The sequence below is a fragment of the Manacus vitellinus genome, unplaced genomic scaffold (assembly GCF_001715985.3).
Source record: "Manacus vitellinus isolate BGI_N305 unplaced genomic scaffold, ASM171598v3 scaffold_5_pilon, whole genome shotgun sequence".
Taxonomy (NCBI): Eukaryota; Metazoa; Chordata; class Aves; order Passeriformes; family Pipridae; genus Manacus; species Manacus vitellinus.
Genome location: NW_021940682.1, coordinates 9,803,976 through 9,825,826, shown reverse-complemented (window position 1 = coordinate 9,825,826; position 21,851 = coordinate 9,803,976). Strand labels below are relative to the sequence as shown.

General features: G+C 42.1%; 1 protein-coding gene across 2 annotated transcripts in view; it reads left to right on the top strand.

Annotated features, from left to right (window-relative positions):
- The window catches only part of LOC103757267 (transmembrane protein 178B), a 282,690-nt gene that overhangs the window by 60,792 nt on the left and 200,047 nt on the right, over positions 1–21,851 (top strand). The gene's annotated exons all lie outside the window — the stretch shown is intronic.

Genomic DNA, 21,851 nt, shown 5'->3' with positions numbered 1-21,851 from the left:
CTGCATTGGTGAGGTCGGGCATGGTTTGAAATTCATTGGTGCTTGTAGACCTGGCTGGTCAAATCTGGTAAAGAATTAAGAATGCCCTAGAAGGTCTTGCTAAATGCCAGTTTTTTATTTTACTTTATTTTTAATTGTGTTTGTGTGGATAAATACATATTTTGATTGTGACATCACAAAGAAAAGGAATAACTGAACTCATGCCTGTCAGAAGGTTGTAAGACACTGGTATTGCAAAATACTGTTCTGTGCTCATTTGACCCTGAAATCAGAAGATCAGGTGGTTCAGTTCCCTTCAGGTTTTCTTCTACCACCTGTCTTCTCTGCTGGTGTTAGTTTTATGTTAATATTGCTCATCTGGGGACAAAAAAAAAAAAAAAGTACCCCCCAGACATCTTCTGTCAGGGTTCATAGGGCTGTAGGGAGGACCTTTGTTTATGCTTTTTTTGGTGTACGTGTGTTTTTGCCACTGTTGTGAGCAACAATGACTTCTCTGCAACCATCCACTGGAATCTCACTCTCTAATGTAAGAATTATTATCTAAAATTAATCTTTATCTCAGCAATGGCTCGAGTAAAGGCTTATATACCTGGTCATGTGCATCTTGGTGTGTGCATCCCTTGGTGGGATCAGCAAGTTCCCGAGCCTGGTGTGTTGGCAGTGATGGGAGTGTTCAGAAGGTCATTTGTCAGTCTCCAAAGTGGCAGTCTAGACACTCTGTGCTCACACATTTACATATCTGATTTGGTCTGAGGCACTCTCAGGGTGAGGCTGCTTGTGCCCTCTCTGGGGAGGGTACATGGAGTGTTGTGGGTGTTCCTGTATATTTCTGACCCAAATTTTCTTGCCAGTTCATGATTCAGATGAGTGTAGGTAGGTGTAGATAGAGCTGAAGTTTGAATCTACTTATCTAAAGACAGAGAAGAAGAGAAATATTTTGCTGAAGCTCTTGCTTCTCCAGAGCAGTTATGGGCAAGTGGAGAGTGCTTGATATATGGAGTTAGCCAATGAAGGTTCTGGAGGTCACTGCATTGAAGAGTGAACTGATTCTATATGACTAGTTCCTGTGTAAGAACAGCAACCTGTTTTAAAAAACTAGGGCAATACGAATCTTTTCAAGTTGTGATTTGGTTGAGGGGAATGTTGTCCCTTTGCAGTGCAGTAGACACTTAGACCCTTCAGAAAGTCCCAGTGATTTTAGTCCCTGCTTTAGCAGCTGACCCTGTTCTATGCCCCTGGACTAGTTTAATCCAGGTCACAGCTACTTCATTTCACCACTGCTTATCCTGATACATCCAAGTCAACCTGGCCTTTATTTTCCTCTGAACAATTTCCTGTTCAGAATTTTCCTTTTTAGTGAGTGTTATGACAAACTGCAAAAGGAGCTGGAAGGCTGGTGATCTTCCTTCTCTTACCATGGATTATTTTTCAGATCTGTAGGATGAGAGAGGAAAAAAAGTATTTCCATGAAACACTGGGGCAAAATGGCATCCTGGAGAATTTCAGAGGTACTGGAAAAGTGAAACCAGAATGTCTGGTCACCCTGCTAAAAAAAAAATAAAAATTGCCTCTACCAGGCTGAAGCCACTGTTGTCCTTTGCCAGTAGTGATTATTTTCCTTCCCTAGTGTCTGGGCAGCAAACCGTTGTTCCTGGGAAGGAAATTTGTGTGTTTGCATGTTTACTGGGTTGGGAATCAGCGGGAAGAGACCTCCAGCCGTGCACCACAGACTGCTTTTTTCAGACTGGCAGGCAGGACTGATGGTCCAGCAGTTTCTCTGGAATTGCAGGAGCGGGTGAGGGACAACTGATTTGAGGCTGAGGACCTCATGGCACAGTCAGCACAGAAAGCAGATCCTCCTCTAGCTGTGCTCTCAGCTATGCTGGAAGAACCCGGGAGAGCAGCTGGTCCGAGAGGAATGGTTGGAGCTGACTTTACCATTTTTGATTTTTATCTTCTTTCATTCTGTTTGACATTTTCAAGATGGAACCTTTGCTCCAAATTGATTGCCTATGGCAGCATGAGCTGGGGAAATAGGACTTGTCTTCTCTGCAATCACTTCCTCTCAACTATCTCTAGTTAAACAGGGATAGAGGGAAGGATGATTGTAGTATTGCCAGCTCTTGCCTGTCAGGAGATAAATGTTCATCTAATTAGACAAAACAAGTATCTATATGAGCTGGGAGGAGAAGGAAGAGGAAAAGAAAATGTGTCCGACAACTTTGAGCATGAATAACTGTCTCTTTATGGAACATGCCAGTGTAATGTGACTGATTTCCTATTAGGCATTTACCCTGTCACTTTTTGGCCCTAGGCTTGTGCACAAAACTTGATCCATAGTTCTGTCATCTGAAAAACTGTAGCAGCATCATTGATGCTCTTAGAAATGGAGGCACATTATTGCAGTAAAAACTGGAGAAAATCCGAGCAGTTCTGTATTTATTCACCCATTGTTCTATGTGGTTTATGCTGTTCTTGGAAGTTCACTTTCATTATACTACAGGTATGTGTTCACACAGGGAAGTGCTCATGGCAGCAGTTTGACCTGTAGAATATGGTGCAGGCTTTGGGAAGGGTAAGAGGCGTTTTCAGGTGATGGAATAAGCATGTCAAGATGGATGCTGGTACTTTAAGAAAGTTGACCATAAAAAGGAGACCATGTCAATGTTAAATTTTTTCTTGTCCCAAAATCTTCATGAAACCATTATCTGGTATGTTATGGTAAAGTGGGTGAAAGGCTGTGTTTGCTTGGAAAATGGTAGTACCACCAAGGCAGTGATGTGCTATATTCAGTTTGGCACTCAAAGCCCAGGGAGTATTTAGTCTACTGGCTTACTCTTTGGAGCACAACAGGCACCTGTTGGATTGATGCTGAGTTTTTTTATCATCAGAAGGATTGTAGTAAGGTTATTTCTGTTCATTCCTGTTTGGTTTTGTGTGGGTGTGTTTGGTTTTGTTTTTGGTTTTTTTTATGTAGACTGTAGACAACCCAAGCTCTATATTCACCTTATGCTGCAGTCTTTCAAGAATCATTTTGTGTAAAAGGGTAACCACAGCATAGAAGATGGGTGCAGAGAGGAATTTCTAAGTATGCTTATGCCAACTGTGTTTACACTTCATTGTCTTGCTGGGAGAGTTAGGATTAGAAATTTATTCTGAGGAAGCCAAATAGTGCAGAAAAGGGAGGAAGATGCAGATAAGAGGAGAGATTGTGTTCATATGTTCTTCTAGCAGGATGATGTCTTGGTTTTGCCTCTAGCTTTTGTTTAGACCTTAAGCTTCCTTCCTCATTTTTACCTTTGAAGATACTTGTATTTGGCATGGGTCTTCTTTGTATCCTTGAACTATTTCAACAAGAACAACTGTGTAGGTACTACAGGATTGTGGATTAGCCTGCAGTGGGCTCAGACCTGCCTGGGGCCTCACAGAGCTGATGCTCATGGGTGTCTCTGCAGTCTTGCTCACTGTGGTCTTGGCAAGGGAAGGTTAAAAGGAGGCTTTTCCAGAGCCACCTTCTCTCCAAGGCAGGTGAAGAAATTATTGTGACTTTAAAGTACTGCAAACAAACACTGAAAACAAGCTGCTGATGTGATTTCTTGAAGAGTAAGATCTCTTTCTCTTGGAGAATAAGTGGAACCACTCCCTCTTCCCTTTTTCCTGCCTTGGTAGCTGAAAATGGGACAATTGCTGCATGGCACTCAGAGCCTTTGGCAGACCTCCCACTGGCCTGCATGAAAGTTTCCACATCAGAAGAGAGATGAAAAATTCTTCCTTCTGTCCAAAAGCTTTTGTTTTGCTGACTCACAGAGCCTATCATGTGAGGTAGATAGTTGGGTCTTTAAGTCTGTTACTTTTTCTTCCTCCCTATATATCACAAATCTGATTCTGTACTTCGGATTACACATGGTAATGAAACAGGGAATTTGTCTATTTGCTCTTCTCCAGCCTTCCATTGCCACCTGGGCCTGTCTTCCACAGCAGCTGTGTTTTGTGTCCAGGAATGTGAAGAGTGCTGCATCTGGGCAGAGAGTGGCTGGAATTGCTATGGAAACTGATCTTTTGCTGCACAGCTTAGAAACTGTGTCACCAGACTGCCTTAGAGAGAACCAGTTCATAAGCAGGTAGCTGATGCTTCTTAGGAAGTGCTTAGAATTTCCTGGGCTTTCTGAAAATGCTTCTTGCCTGGCACTGTGGGATCTCCTTTGCCTGTCACCTGCCCCTGCATTTTTACTGCAGGACCAACCCCAGGATATGGGCTCTGAATTTAGAGCATCAGCACGGGGAACTGCATTGTCAGAGCAACAGTCATAATGCCTTGTATTAATTGGAATGATAACGTTCATCTGCACTGCTGAAAAGCTGCAATAATCCTGTGTTTGTGATGGTCTGAAAGCCATTGGCATAAAAAATGAACTCCCAAGTCAAAAGTAATAGCCTGGCACATTCTGAGTGGAGAAGGTACTGGAGGAAATGAGGGATTTTTACTGCATGTAGCAAGTGGTAGTATTTTAATTCATACAGCATCTATGCTGAAAGCCGAGTGGATTTTATCAGCCTTAATGCTCCAAACTTTGCAGGAGATTAAGGCTTCCTCATTTAGGCCTACAAAGCACTCATATAACTCCTTATAACCAGTAAAACTACTGGTGAGGTGGATGGAAAAATATCCAACAACAGTTGTGGAGATTGTTGGCAACAATTAACACTGAAAAAGACTGCCATGTCTACACTTGGTAATTTCTACGGATTTCCCAAGTCTTCTCATTCCATGGAACAAGATGTTGAGATTTTCACAGCAGCTCAGCTGATGGCTTGACAATGCATTAGTAACACCAGTAGGCTCATGGGCTTGACCCTGTCTGCTTTTATAAGCAACAATAAATATTTCATTGTTGTATCTGTATTAAGTGCTGACCCCAGAGAATTTTTTTCCCCCCCTAGGTATTACTGAAAGCAGTGTTTGAAATAAATAGGCAGCATCCCACTTTTCTCGCTCCTTTCTTCTACTCTCTCCTGTACTCTCTTGGGTCTCCTTCCATTCCTGTCTTCCTCTACAAGGAAAAGCTGTTTCATTTTTAATTAGCTACCTTGACCCCCAGATGGAGGTACACCCTGAAGTATGGCACCATCCTGCTGGTCAGTGCCATTTGGCTGATGACATGATGTCATTCCTTAATGCATTGGTTACTAAAACAGCCGGGGCAGCCATCCCGGAGGTCAGGCAGGCAGCAGGTGCTCACATGCCTGGAGGTCTAGTGTTGTTGGATCTTCACTGTGCTCATTGTTCCCATAGCTAATGACCAGGTGGCAGTGACAGACCTTCTCATTTCCCTCTCTCTGCTGTAGGGTTTTCTTCCTATCATGCTATTTCCAGCTAAGATATCTATTTTTTTTTTGGCATCAAAGCCTAAGACCTATTTTGAAATCTGTAAGGGATTTTATCGCCTTCTGCTGGGCTTCATCTTAGGATCTGCTAATATGGCTGTGACCTTAATACCTACACTGATGAATAACTTTCCCAACTGCATACTATTCTTTATTTTGCTTCTTAGAGATAGAAGAGCAGAGTAGGAGTAAGGGAGAAGGTCAATAGACCCTCCAGTCCTGAGCTGACAGGAGTACCTGAATAGAAAACATGGCCAAGATGTAGGCAGGGAGGAAAGGAGGACAAGTAAAGGGGTAAAACTTAGTGCTGGAGATTTGGGAGAGGTTAAGATAAGGGATTGTAAACATGCAAAGTTAGGAGATGACACAGTTTAGGCTGCATACTTGGTCTTAATTTATCTCCGCTCAGCACACTCATTATAAAGTCCTTAATAACTGTAATCACATACCCCTGCCTTGTTGCATACATTTGGGATATTCTGCTTCCATTCAATGATGTCTTCAATGTTTGGTTTCTTTTTCATTGCTTAATGTATGGTTGCTGGCCTTTTTAATTGTAGGTTACACATCTGCTGATCCTATGACAGAGTTAACCACTTCATGAACTTTGTCATATTTCCATTTATTGTACTGAAGCATGGCATGTAAAGATAATTATATTAATATCTAGTAACACCTTGTAATTCCCATTCTAGGCCTGACAATCAAAGATAACTGGTTTGGGATTTTTGGGTGTCTAGATGGAGATACTGATGACTTGGGTTTCACAGTATTTGTCATTAAACAGCCTTTTGTATTTCCAGAGCACAGCTCCTGTTGACTTTCAGTGCAAGTATAAGTGCACTCTGTAATGAAACTTCAAGTTGCCACCCAGCTCACATTGTGTTGTAGTGAATGAGGAAAATGCAGAAGGGGACCACATCTGAAGAGGTTTCTTAGGCTAACTGACCTATCAGCACCAAGGACTTTTAGGGGAGCTGTAGAGGAAAGTGCTTGTGTGAGAGGGAGGAGGGGCTGTTGTCAGCTGGCTGATCTTTGCTCTGACTGCTCTTTGCTAGAGGGGTTGCATGTGTTCTCACCTTTCACATTGACCCTTTCAAAGGGTCATGTTCTTGTGTTTCCTGGCTTTGGCACACTTGACTCAGCAGCCTTCATATTGATAGGTTTTGGTATTTTTTTGTTTGGTTTTGTTTTTTGTTATATTTGTATGTGCAGGCACTTGGATTCACCTTGGCTTAGGTGGTATTTCACTTTGTCCCCCACTGTTATATAGGAAAAACAAATGACATTTTTATCTTCACCATCGAAAAGAGTCTTAGGGTATTTATGGAGCTGTTCTGAGTGCAGGAGAATCAAAAGTACTCTCCAGTCTTACTAATGATTTTTTGCAAAAGGAGTATTAGAGACTCTTTGCCTGTTGCAGCGTGGAGATGTTGACAGGTAAAACACACCGTTGCTAATCATTTCCAGTCATTCAGCCAGTCAAAATATAGCTTTATTAATATGCATACAGAGCTCTCTGTTTCCCTTCTCTTCCTCTGGAGAGACACAGAGGGGGAGAGATGGGTGTTTTTCTGTCTCTTGGCTAATCAAGAATGATGCCTCGTGCATTCTTAGGGTGAGAACAGAGGAAAGAACAAACAGGGTGATCTAATGGGTCTCATCCATCTGACTTCTATAATTTTTGATTTATATACCAATTTAATGCCTGGTTTATGATGATTTATGTCCCAGTTGTTCTATACCCCAGTCTGATGCCCCACCCCACAATGTTAGTGAGGTGAAATCCAGGTGGTTAAACATTTCAAGGTGATTACAAGCCATGTGCCACACACAGAATCAGTAATGAGGAGTTAAGGGCTTCCTTACTTCAGTGCAAGAAGAAAGACGTAAGTGGAACACTTTGGAATTGAACTTATTGTGATTTATTCACAAAGCCGTGCACCATCCACAGGGAAACATCACAGCAGCCAGGATCAGATAGATGCCAACAAACTTTGAATCAAACAACCTGGCTCTGACCCGACAGAAGCTCCAGGCTGAAACATATAGGTGATATTTATATGTTGATAGCTACTAGACAGTGGTTGCCAGTTTAGTTACTGTTTTGCAGTGATGCTCTTTATACATGGAATTGCAGAATACACCCCCAGTCCTCATGTACAACCCGAACATCCTCCTACTTGCTACTTTGGAAAGGTCTAAAATATGTCAGTATTAATGTGGGAAAACCATAATGCAGATTTACATCCTCAGAGTCTTAGTATTAACTGGGCCATGACGATTTTGGCCACGTTGTCAGAGGTGAATGTAGTTCCGGACCATGAAGACTGGATGAAGTTAAAGGATTTGTCTTAGGGCCCATCCCAAGACTCCTTAATTGGCTGGGTGAATCACAGTTTAGCTGTTCAATTATTCCCTGCCCACCTCCAGGAACTGATTGCACAGTTGGTGAGGGAATAAGAAATCAGGAATATAAATCAGCTGTAGGTATTTCCTATGGGCATTCAGAGTTTAGTCTCACAAATCTCATCTGGCTGCTCTGGATGTAGGTTATATTTAATGGAGCTTGAGCCTGCATGTCCCTGTGCATCACTGGAATTATGACAGCTAATTTGAGTCTATCTGCTGCTAGTGCGTGCAGTTGATCGATATCTCTTTCATAAATACAAACTCTCTCTCATCTCTGCCTCCATCAACTCAGTCTTTCCTGGCTTGCCCTTTTGCAACCTTGTATATTTTGGTTTTTTCCCCCCCAAACTTGATTCTCACCTAGATATTCTGAGAGAGGAAAATCAATGGAAGAATATCAGTTGCTCACCTAAGAGGGGCTTCTCTGCCATACGCAACTAAGGCCATAAATAATTCAGTAGGGTCCCTGTCTTTTCTTTCCTCCTATGAGATTGGGTTTATTAAAATTTTATGGGAGAGTACATGGAGGTGGCTGAGTTACTGGTTTAATCTGGTACAATCTTTAGCAATGCATTAGCTCAGTACTAGCTGCTCTTTACTCATCATAGGCACACACTAAATCAGTCTTCCTTGTAGAATCCATTTTGCGGCATGTTATAATCATGTCTTTGAACATGATGTAATGCCATTCCTTATAACTTTCTCTCATGCCTGACTGTGTTGCCATGGGAAGAAAAGTGTTAAACTGCCAAGGCAAGACTTAATCTTTTTTCTTTCAGTATCAGGAGGAAGTCAGTAGTGGCATGAATCCATATAGACAAAGAACCTAATCAAAAGGGAGCAATAGACTGGGGACTAAGAGTTTGAGTTTGCTTATATTCATACCAAAATAATAATTGTACTGAAACAAGAATAGATATTCTGAAAATAAAAATAGTGTGAAATCAGCATCTGGGTGCTAAATACTCAATGGACTTTAGAAGAAGAAACGGACTCCTGGGGATCTGGGACTTTACGGTATTTCAGTGAAAATGAAGAGATTCCACAGTTAAACTTTTCTCTTAATGCTGCTGATGACTGTGTAGGGGACTTTCCATCCCAGCATTTGAAACACTTAGGCAATGGTTTTCACTCAGTATCCTTCTGACTTAAAGGAGGTGCTGAAGGAGGAATATGGCCCAAGTACACCCATTTCACAGAAAGAGTTACAGAGAAGTTAATTGACCTGCTAAATGTCATGCAGAGAGTGAGTGGGAGAGCCAGAAACAGAACTCAGGTCTTTGGACTCCCACTGCTGTAAGTGCTAGACAATGCTGTCTCCTGTAGTGCCAGGGATTATGCAGTATATCTCCTAGAAAGATTTGCAAAACCATATATCAAGAATAATGTTTTTTTTTTCTGAAGATATTAAAAAAAATACTAAAACTTTGAAATGAAAACTTACTGGCCAAAACCCATTAGATACATTGGTGTCTATTTTCTCCTAGAAATAATAGCAAAACAAAGACTGCTAATGGAATAAGGTATGACAAAATGGGGATTCCTCAGCACCTGCTGAAAACCAGGTCCTTGGAGATATCTGTGGGTGAGAAACTGGAATTGATAGTTTTCAAAAAATTTTCCACAGAAACATGTGTAGGTGCTGTGGAATTTCTGCCATGTATAACTCTAAGCCAGTGTCCTTGCTGATTGTCAGAAGGGCTGATACAGCACAAGTGACATATTGGTACTCAGTTTTACCTGCAAGTAATCTTAACTGTTATGTTATTTGAAAAGTAAACAAGTTACTACATTTTGAGAAATAATAATTGTCAGTGCTATTACAGAACCATAAAATAATCTGGAAGAAATGCACACTGAATGGAAAACTGTAGGCATATAATTTCAAAATTGCCTTTCTGATATGGCCTGGGGGGAACCTGCTGTGTGTAGTGAATCCTCCCTGGCCAGTAGCTTGGCCACAGCCAGCTCTGCACCTCATCCCAAAATGGCAGGGGTCAGGAAATAATTAATTGCCAGGTATAGTCCTGCACCAGTAGCTGTGAACCATCAGCTGCCAGGCTGCATTAGAGCTTACCTGTGACTTATTCCACAAAAACCTAGGCTGAACTGGTCTTCAGCTTGTTTCAAAAATATCTTGATCCCTCATGGAACTCGACATACCAGGACCTACATGTTGATTATTTCTGCTGTATTTCATTGCTGTTTAGCTCTTTTCATGAAAGCAGGATTTTTTATTCAGTAAATAGGCCTTGGCTCTGACACTTAACCCTTAACACCAGCCCTCTGTACTGACTTGAGTTGATGAAGCAGAAAATTCTGTGGTGACATCACTTCCAGGGAGGACCAGATCTTTCATGTAGTAGGAGTTGAGAATTAGAGGCTTTTGTAACAAGGAACCAGGTAGAGAAATGCAAAAATCCCACTTGATATGGCAATTGGATGAGCTTCTCAGAGTAGTCCTCCCAGTTTTCCAGGAGGAATCAGTGCTTCTCTGAAAAGCTGAATTGACAGCTCTGCTAGGTGAAGCTTTTTGACAGGACCAAGTGTTGCACAGGCAGGATGCTTTGCAAATCTGTGTGATGCATGGATGGATCAGATGGCTTGATGTATCTCTTTGGCTGCTAGCTCCTGGGATTCCCTGATTAGCAGTTCTGGCACTGGCTTCCAGTGGGAAACCATCCTCTATGCAAGTAAGAGAGCAGAGTTCTAGAGGTAAATGAATCCCCATTTTATGGCAGTCAGATGCCAGCAAGTTAAATTTAAGGATATTATTTTATTTTTTTATCACAACTGGGGGATCTTCAGTATTTTACTAGCCAGAAAAGAGAGACCATTTGTCACCAGCTTATTGGATTCACAATGGGTGTTTTACTGTTCTTTTCTCATAGAGCAGAGGAGTTGATCTGTAGCTGTACCAAAGCAATGCTTGGAGAAGACACAGTAGATACTGTTGTAGGGGCTAAGACCTGTTACTAAGGTCTGGGAGGTCCCTAAACCTGATGGTGCAGTCCTTAGAAGAGATGGATTAGCTGAAAGGGTTCCACCTGAGTGGGGGACCACAGGGAGCTACTTCCCAGGCAGTGATGGCCTATAAGAATTGCAAACTCGTTTATGAAGTTGGCAGAAGGAACTGCAGTCAAGGAGAGGATATAGGTAGGATGCTGGTGTGGTCCTGAGTTGGCTGCAGAGGGCTCTGACCCACACAACAATCTCATCTTGGTGGAATTGGGGGGAAATAGCTTGGGCCAGAAAGCCATCTGCTTTGACAACTGCCTTCATTTTGATGTTGATAAAAAGGGAAAAACATCTGGTGGTGGCTGTTTAGTGGTGTGGTTGGCAGTTGGAGGAACACTGCTGCTTTCCAAATCTCTTATTCCTGTGCTGTAGGCATGAGTAGAGAAAACACTCCCAGGTGGAGGAGCAGGAGTCTTACAGTCTTGGGGAGTGGTGAGCTCAGAGAGGAACTCTTTGTATGCCTGGGAGGCTGTGTGGTTTTTTTGTTTTGCTTTTCCTTCTGAGATTTGAGAATGCAAGTGGATGAACTTTTAGTGGTGCCTTAAAGAATATGAATTAGGAATCCAAGGTGATGTGTGTAAACACCTGGGGAGAAGCTAAAAAGAAAACAGAGCATAATGGAAAATCTGCTGGGGGAAATAAAAATGCAATGCCTAGATGCTCTTCTGTGTATAGAGAGAACTTCTCTCCTCTGTTTATTATTCATTGATGTGGATGCATTAGGTTCATGTGAAAATCAAACAAATTCCTGACATAGCTGGCAGTGCTGAGACAATAACCAGAAGCTGTTGCCTCTGTCCCTTTCCTTTTGCAGCCAAGTGTGATGGTGAACGAGACTGGCAGGAGTTTCCCATCACTCACTCATTACTTTTTGAAATTTGCTTCTGTCTGTGTGTGTCAAGCTCTTGGCACAACTCTGATAAGCAACAGAAAGGTTGAACCTTTCCACAGATCAATAGAGATCAATCTCTTCATTTTGACCAAATGACAAAACAAACCCAGCTATTAAAAGTATGTTTTTACCTTTCCTTAACACCTTCTAACTGACAGCTAGCAGGCATCTCCCAAAACAAAGCACCAAGGGACATACAGGAGAGCTCTTGCCTGCACATTACTTATATTGATACCATCAGAGGGACGATGTTAGCACAGAGCTGGGCATCACACAACAGATAGGTGTGACTTGAGGCCTATGTACAGAGAATCCTGGCCAAAATATGTGGCTAGGGTTAGGTTCGTTATTTTGCTATTGACCACTTGTCCATGACACTGGCTGTGGTGCCACAGAGCTTTGGGCATACATATGTCCTAGACCACAGGGCAGAGCTACAGGTGACATGAAGATGGGACTACACTTGGTGTTAGTCAACATTTTATCATGTACATCGGTACCAGATCACATGCAGCTGTCCAGAAATACAGCACATCTGGTGCACTGACTTCCACAGAAGCCTGGGAGTGGGATGATTAGATCATTTGGGTGTCATTAGATCATTCAGTCAGCTATGTGGGACATAACTGCACCAGTGCACTGAGCCTCAACAAGCCTTACAGGTGTAGTGTGAGGGCAGCATGAGTAGGCAGAGTATGAGATTCACTGGACTTGGTTTCCTGAGTGCCATGCACTGGAAGTCTCACTCACTGTTGCATTCAAGTATCAAAACAGGTCTTGGTGAAGTAGTTTTAAAAGGTCTGTCAGCACACAATATTGTCGAGAAAATAGTTTTTCTGGTAGTTGTTCTGGCTACTTAGAGCATCAGGTTATAAAAGTTTTACAGTGCTGCACATACCTATCTCATATACCCACCTGTATGTGAATGTCTGGGGTGGATGTACAACTGGTGACACAGGACAGTAAGCAGTGTAAGTGAAATATTACTGCTAGTAAATATCAACAGCTGATACTTGAATCCTTTTTTTTCTTTTATGAAGGAGTGGAAAACAGATTTTTCATTTGTCCTGAATTCAATGTGTTGTTTTGTTCCTCCTGCTACAATGCTGGCATCATCACTAAGAGTAAATGAGACTTGTTTGGATGTTACTGCTCTGGTGGGCCTCTGGTGAGAGCGAACAGACAGAAGGAGCCAGAACATTGGCTCCTGCAAGAAGATGAGTTTTCTCTTTATTTGGGGCTCTGTGTGTGGGGGACGGATGAAATAACGTATTGCTTGTGAAAGCAAGAGACTTGACAGCACCAGCTAAAACTGGGCATACTGCAGGCAAGTACTGGGCACTTTTCCCAGTGACAGCCATGCGAGTGTGCTTAATCACCATGTACAAACTGTTGCTCTAGCAAGAGTTGATCCCTTGTTGGTGCAGTGCTCTCTCTGGACTTCAGACAGCTTTGCTGCAGTCTCGAACCTTCCCCTGCAGTGTTGCCCCGCTTTCCCTGAGCGCAGCACTGTCACAGCTGCAGCCACGCAGTTCAGCTCCCAGGGCTGCACTCGGGTCAGAATGTGTCTTGCTTCAGTGTCTTGTTTTCCTGGTCCTGATCTTTAGGTTCTTGGCTTTATCTAGTTACTGGTTTTGGGGCAAAGACTGTCTGTGTGATGTGTTTATATGTCTCTCATCACAGACCTATCTAGAAGCACTTTGGCCCCTGATGCAAGTGTGTTGCAACTGGGCCTGACAGACATGGACCCAAGAACCTATTGCACCAGCAGATTTTACTGGAGAACAAGAGCTTCCTGGAGGGAGCTCTTATTCAGTTCTGAGGAAGGAGAAATGGAGTTAGCATAGAGCCAGTGATTTTGGCTTTCTGTGAGCTGAAGGGATATGGCCTACCCAAGGAGTGGGCTGAAGGTATAACTGGAGTGGTGCAGAGGGGTCATGGGCCTTCCTCCAGCCCCTGGGAGGGGAAGGCAGAGGTTTGAGGGCTGGCTGCATCCCTGTTCTCCCCCGTGTGGGTCATTTTGGAGGTTTTACCAAACTGAAAGTCTCTGCCAAGAAGGTGTATTGCTGCTGAGTGGAGAACCAAAGAGCTGCAGAAAGGGAGGTCTAAAAGCCTATGGAGCAACATCACATGGAAACCAGAGGAGGTGGATATTTTTCACTGTAGCATGAAGTGAGACAAAATCCCAGCACCTGAGGCAAACAATAATAAGCCCCGAGTTGATGGACCCGCCCTCCTGTGAAGCCTTATCCATCGTGGCTGTCCTGCTTTGCTAAAGCTGCTCTGAGGCTGCTCAGAAACGATTACCTCTCCTCCCTCTTTAGGGAAATGACAAGGGGTGGGCTGCAGAAAAGGTGCCAGCAAGCACAGAAGGGAAGAGAAAAGAGAGAAAATTTGATATTGAATGTATTCATCACTATCTATTTTAGGGTCAGTTGTTGTCTTTTTTTTTTTTTTGAATGTTAAATGAGGTGCTATTTTTAGATTTCCAAATCCATACATGGAAATTATTCTCAAGCGTTCCAGCTTTCACCCTGCGTAAAAAAAACCCAAACAAACAAAAACCAGCCAAACAAAAAAACCCCAAGCCCAGTCTCATCTTGATGGCACGTTCAGTGCATTAATTTTGTGTGATTTCTTTTATCCTTTCTTCTTCGTGCTCAAAAAAAAAAAATCCTTTCTTTCTTTCCTGCTTTGTCTAACATTCCTGGAAATGCAGCAAGAGAGCTATTTAACATTTTCACTTGTTGCTTTACTGTTAGAGTTAGGGGGGAAGTGCTGGTGGGTTAAGAGGAGGCTTAGCCAGCAGCCCACCCGCTTCCTTGTGATTTTTCTTCAAAGAAGAGTCTGACAGAGAAGTTGTTCTGTTGCAGATTTGCTGAGTTCAAAGTGAGTGCCCTACAGATACAAGTCTGTGATTAATTGTCAGAACTGGCACATAAAGCTTATGCTGTGCCACTGCTACTAATGTTAATGGGAGTCAGGCAGCTTACTCACAGTGCACTGCTTTAAAGAGTAATAATTTACCCAAAAAGTCCTGAGGCAAGAGAAGTGATAGACATTTATTAATTCTTTTGTAAGTCCTTTTGTCTATGGCACTGGCATTGCTTTCCATCCATTTCTAAGTCATCACATTTTGGTAAGCCCAGGGCCTTGAAGCAGGCAGAAAGCAGGATGGTATTTTTGACATGTCCTTGAACTCTTTGATGCCAAGAGCTGGTGCTAGAGTTCCAGGCTATATTTACAAAGAAGAGACAAAACCCTCATAAGCATATTTTATACCCTCTGTTGCACATGCCAAATCAGTAGAGAAAAATGTGACCTTTAGGAAACCATTGAAAAGCACATGGAGAGAACTGCCCTGTTAGCTTTGATAGAAAGCACTTCTGTCTGGAGCATAGTTGTGACAGCAGTGAGATAGTTACTTATAAAAGCATGTGCTTTCTAAGAGGGAAATGAATTGGGGTACACAACTTTGAAGTGTCTGACCTGAAGTACTCTTGAAAGGTACTGATGGTTAGTGGGAAGGGCTCAGCATTCCTCAGGAGACTGAGGAAGATTGTCAGCATCTGGATATGGTTATGTGCTGCATTACCTCTTAGTATAGGCAGTCACCCAACAAAGGTGTCTCTGGGGCAGATTTGGCTGTATTTGTTATTTCTGTGTTAGTTACATCTGAGATTTCTAGTGATGCTGCTGCTTTCTGACTGGAGGAGAGAGTTTTGGCTAGGAACCAACTCATGGGGAATAGGCTGTGTGCAAAATTGCACCATAGTGCTGGATATATACTGGATATTTTTTGCTATGTGTGGAAAGTTTCCTCCACACATACAGTGAGTGCTGGTGTTCCAAAAGCAAGAGAATTACTATTCTGAAATAAATTACCATATTGTGTTGATTTCTAAAAGCAATTGGACTACTTGGGATCCCAAATGACCCTGAAAGCTACAAGTGAATCTTGAAAAGCACGTTTTGTTCCCAGAACATATGAACCAGTACAAAACGTGACCGATGCAAACTATCTTGGCAATCCTGGTGTGAGCTGGCTTTGGAAGGCATGTGGCAAGTGGCAGCCTAAGTCCAAGGACCTCCTGAGTACTAAGTTTCTGTCTTGAGAGGAGTAGTTGTAATTACAGCTACATCAATATTTTGCATCTCAAAACTTGAATCCTTCAGGAATGCTATTTGAAATAATGATCTTGCAGCAAGAGCCTGAGTGTCAGTTTGGGGGACTGGATCATTCATTACTCAGAATTCCCTTTCCCTCCCACCTTTAAATAAATATTTTGAATTGTATTTCTTCACTTTTTCTGCTTTTTACCATCATTCCCAAATGCATAAATTTTGTATTCTTTCTCACTTTAAATTATCTAGTATCCATATGCATATCCCTGTTGTTCCTGTATGTAACTGCGGGATGATTTCCCAGCTGATTTCTCTTTGGATTTTTTTTCGATAGCAGTGAGACTGGTGCCAGGTATCTCTACATAAGAGAATTTTAAGTTATTTGAACAATGGTATCTCAGATTGAGGATTCATTTCCCTGCCTTTGCCTGTGGTGACAGTAAACAGATAGAGAAGGGATAGTTTCCATGGATCTGAGGGAGGTGAGAGGTGGCAAATGACTTCTTGGCAAGATTAATGGGCAAAGAGCTCTAGCTAATTCTTGATATGAACCATTGAAAGTACCAGGTGGATATGGGTAGACCATGTTCAACCAGAAGCACATAGACCCTTCTTTATTCACTTGCTAGCATGTCTCACAGAGGACTATGGGGGACAATCTGAAATAGTGCATCCAGCTCCAGGTTCCTCAGCACAGGAAGGACATGGATCTATTGGAGTGAGTCCAGGGGAAAGCGACCAAGATGATTAGAGAGATGGAACACCTTTTCTATGAGAGAGTTGGGGTTATTTAGCCTGGAGAAGAGAAAGCTTTTGGGAGACCTTATTGTGGCCTTTAGGTACTTAATGGGGGCTTAAAAAACTGGTGACAAACTTTTTAGCAGGTCCTGTTGTGATAGGAGAGGGGGTAATGGTTTTAAATGAAAAGGTCCATTTAGACAAGATATAAGGACGAAGTTTTTTACAGTGAGGGTGGTAAAACACTGGCACAGGTTGCCCAGAGAGGTGGTGGATGCCCCATCCCTGGAAACATTCAAGGCTGGGTTGGATGGGGCTCTGAGCAACCTAACGTAGTTGAAGAGGTTCCCTACTCATTGCAGGGGGGTTGGATTACCTTTAAAGATAGTTTTGGCCTTCCAGCCCAAACTATTTTATGATTCTAAGAATCTGCAGTATTGTGGTGGCCTGCAGTGGGGCTGACAGAGAGATTTGGAGATTTTGGAGAGATTTGCTGCTGGAGGGTGTGACTGCTGCTTCAGGTAACAGCCTGCGTGGCATCCACTCTTAGCCAGTTTAGGAGGACTAACAATCTGTAATATTTCCTCTTGGACCATAAAATATCCTTTTGTCTCCTTTCCCCATTTTCAGTCCTGAAACAGCCCCTCTCAGTCCACTATGTTGACTAGCAAGGCCTGTTTCAAACTGAGTTAGTAATACAAAACTAACTCTGGTTTAGCTACAAATGGAACATGATTATACTGCAGGCAAAGTCTTGTTTATTCAGACAACATAGACTTTACTGTCGTGTTGAGTTCACGTGAATGTTTTATGTGCCCTAGCAAAATGTTTGACAGTGTTACCATCAAGTCACACCATAATTGTACAAAAATATTATTCTGGAGTTTCATTTTTATGAGCACATTAGAGAAATCTGGGATAATCCAGAATTTTTAGAAAAAGATTACTGCTTATTTTCAGAACTCCCTGTAGACCAAACATGGGAAAAACAGCTTGTCTTTTAGGAGAAGATTGAGGACTGTAATTACAGAAAATAGCATATACTTGCAATGAGTTGAATTTTCAAATTTATACATTTAAAAAGAAATTATACTCATCTGTTGTCTTTTCTCTAAACTGTGACATGAACTAGCACTCAGAGCTTGTTTTTTTCCATTATTGACTTCTAATCCATAGCAATTAAAGAAACAAACAAATTCCTCTATAACTCCTTAAAAGGATTTAGAAGTTACTGTGCAAAAGTCCCAGCAGCCAGACTCTAAAATCCTTCCCTTAAAAAGTCTTTGTGAATCGCTTCTATAAGAGTCAATATAGTTATTAAACTCTCATATTGCTTCCTGATGTCCCTGTTCCTGTACTTTCATTGACTTCATCATCCACTGTCATTCAGATATTGGGTATTTATCCATCAGATAAGGGTATTTTTTGACCGAACAAGTTTCCCGAAGGGAAGCAGTCAGCAATTTGCTCCTAGAAACAGTAATGGGGCAGTTCTTGTGCCCTGTTTATATGGTGTGGATGAAGCATGTCTGTACAGCTGGGCTGGGGCATTCTCTAGGAGATCCATTTGCCCAGGATGAGCCCTGGCTGTCTCGGGGAAGGAGCAGGACCCGTAGGTCAGTTGGGATCAGCTGTCCTGGCCGTGTCCCCTCCCAGCTTCTTGCGCACCCCTAACTTGCTGGTGGAGTGGTGTGAGGAGTAGAAAAGGCTCTGTGTAAGCACTGCAATAACTAAAACATTTCCAGCACAAATGCAAAACAGAGCCCCATAATAGCTATCATGGAGAAAATGAACTCTACCCAAACCAAACCCAGCGGAATTTGGCTTCTGTTTTCTTATCAGCCAAGCTCCAGGGCACACCTGTGACAGGTTTGTTCTTCTACAGTTTGATTAGATCTTTTTCAAAAAATTATTTGGATTGTTGCACACAACATGATGCCAACATCCTGCCCCATCCCCATGCTTCCATCCTCAAGAAGTTGCTCTGCCCATGCTCCTGCCCAGGGCTGCTCAGGTCCCTCACGTGCTGCTTTGGCAGCTCTCAGGCTCTGACTGCACAACTCTATCTTTAGAGCTGCAGAAACTCCAGTACTGCAGTGTCACCACATCCTACAGAGCAGGTGCTACAGCAAGCCATGGTTTGAATTTTAATCTTTTCAAATTATTTCTCGGTTAGGAACATTCATCTGAGTTCATGAACCTCAGTTTCAGAGGTGTATTAACTGTAGAGAGCTTTTGACATGTGCTTGCTGCAAAATCTAGCAGTGAGGAGGCTTTCTGCATGATGGAATTACTTTTGTAATATTTTGATGTCATTTCCTTAACCTTGTGCTGGTTTTATCACAGGGATATCTTTTGTTACGTTCTACTTACAAAAGAGAAGAAAATAACTAGTTAGTTATTATTCTGCTTGAATCACAGAATAAAATTCAGACACAGCTGTCACACAGTTCTAGTATCTGAGGAATATCAGCATTATGAGCTGAATGCTATTAGCATATTTATTATTAACAGTGCATAGAATTTATTAACAGTAATGCACAGATAATTCACTCTTTATGTGCTTGCACTTGTGTTTCAATGTAGTTAATATTGAAAAAAGCTTGTATTTTTCAGTTTACGTTCAAAATATTGATGATAAAGATCGAGTTAGTTTGCTGTTACTGTGTCGTGTGCCACCTCACACTCCCTTAGGGACAAATTTAAGGCTTCACTTTCTTAGCATCCTTTCAGTATATGACAAGGTGGATGTTCTCAGCTAGTATTGATCATCACTGTTGATTGTTGCAAATTTCAAAATCTCTGTAATAAACATTGGATATAAAATTTAAATAAACTTGTAAATGCTAAATTCAACAAAAAATTTTTCACCTTCACATTTTCAGCAACATACACTCCCTAGTGCAAAGTAAATAGCATGTGCTGTGCTTTATGAATTTACATCACAAAACCAAATTATTTTCTTAATCACTGTGGATTTTATCCGCTACCAGGATTATGACATAATGGCACAAGCCACGCAAATGCCCCTGGTTCCAGCTGTGGCTGCTCACAAATAAACAAGACTATTTTGGGCAGCAGCAGAACCAAACTGGTGGGTGAATATGCCGATGCAGTATGTCTTTGGGAAGCCCTCAGCAGGAGTGAGCCATGGATCTCTGGTTGGAAAAAAGCCCCCCATGTTTGCTTTCTCTGGGCAAAGAAGCAGCTGCCCTCCTCCTCTGGGACTGCATCCTGCTGTGTCCTAAATAGCCTGATATATTTGACTGGCATTGTGGTTGCTCAGGATGCAGCACAGTTCCCTTAATTGTTGATAAAGAATGTCTTGGTGGTGTTGCTCACTAAATGCTGTGCTGGGTTCTTGTCATGGATGCCTCCCCAACACCCATGTGACGCTCTTGAAAGCTCTGCTTCCTGACTTAGGGCATTCCTTTAAGGAGAATCAGAAAAAGACATCATCATCCAAAGAGAAGTTTCTGTGGCTGATCTAACCTTGTGGTGGTTATTGCCACTTCTAGAACCTTAAGTGGCATTTTAACAAATGGAGAAGGGAGGGATGCTCTCTGTTGGGTTAGAAAGAACAGCAACCATTTAAGAGAGACTGTCCCAGCAATTTGACTTGTAGGGAATGCTGAAAAGAAAGCATTTGTCAGGGGTCATGAGGATTTTTGAAAGCTGTTCTTGGTGCTCTCCTGACCTCACTTGTATGCTCTAATTTTTTGAGACTAGTATGTATTTTGGATCTTTTGAAAGACATTGTTAAGTCTCACTTTCTAACCACTTGGCTGCTGTTGTCCTATTAGACCAGATTCAGTCTTGGAGAAAGCAGGAAAACAGAAGTGAATTGCCCCATTATATAAAATGTCACATCTGCCACATGGAGCTGGAGTCATGCTGTTGGAGGAAGGAGAGAGATGGGGCAGTACAAGTACACACTTGTTAGCCTGTTAGCCACAGCTCTGTGGGGGGCAATTGGAAGTTTGCTTGCCTGGTCCATTATCCTGCAGGAGAAAAGGAATTGATGTGTACTAGACTTTGCACTGGGGAGCTCCTTAGCTGCTTGCTGTTAATTTTAATTATTAGAGTTTTTCTTAACCCTTTGGTGAATGAAGACAGACCTTGTTTTACATTAAAATTCCATGAAGAATGCATAAGCATAAAAACCAACAACTCACAGGCAAGAAGTGCCCGAGGGATCAATCTGTAGTCAGGGGTTTCTTCAGGACACTTGATTTAAACAGGCTGCTTGCACAAAATATCAGAGGTGTTTTATTTGGAATTAGTTAAGTGGCTAGAGATAAATTTAGAAGTATAGCTCCTTATCCACAGACATCAGTTCAAGTTCGGAAGTGTGTGTGGGGGTTGAGTGTTCTTAAAAAACAGTCTGGCTGAGGCATTTCTGGTCTATTCAGGCAGAAATTTTTAACTACCATCTCAGGGGTTCTGGGCACAGACTGATGTTGCCCCTTTGACAGTGACAAGAGCCTTATAATATCTGGGTAAACTCTTCTTCAGTTTCCAGTGATGTCTTTATGTTGCAATTGTCTACTATTCCCCATATTCTACAGGAGAACTTCCCTTTCTTTTTTTGTTCTTTCATACTCTCTTTTTATCCTACAAGTAATTGAATACAGTTTCACGCAGGGCAGTCAGAGCACAACAGTACTGACATCTAAGCATATTAACTTGGGTTTTTCTCCTCACAGTTCATGTCCCATTTCTCCAGAGGAGGGGTTTGTGAGTCCTGCTGAACTTACCTAAACTAGCTGATGCAGAATGAGGCTGCCTCTCTTCCTGCATTTCTGCTGTATCAGATCCTCTTGAGTCCTAAATCTCTTCTAGTTTGAGAGATGACAGTCATACCAAGGGGATTCTTGAAGTTTGATTCTCAGTGCTCTGCTCATCACAGGACTCTGGTATTTTGTTGTTTCAAACAACAACTTAAAATGCACCAACTTTTCCTTCCATGTGCTGTGATTGCTCGAGTTGAAATGTAGATAATAAATGTTCCCTCTGCTTTCCTTCTGTTTTCCTTCCTGATAGAATCTGTCTCTTTGCAGTTACCTGTAATTACTGTCTCCCTTCTATCTGTGGCACATACATACACTTGCATATATGTGGGACTGAGGGTGAACTCACTGTATTGCCTTGAAGTCCCACATGTGCAAGAAGTGAATATAAAGATTTGGCTGTTATGCAGTTATTAATGCTAACTATGGACACTGTTTTCTGCACTGAAAAACTGTGGAAGTCAACGCAACTGGATATTCTGAGAGTTTGA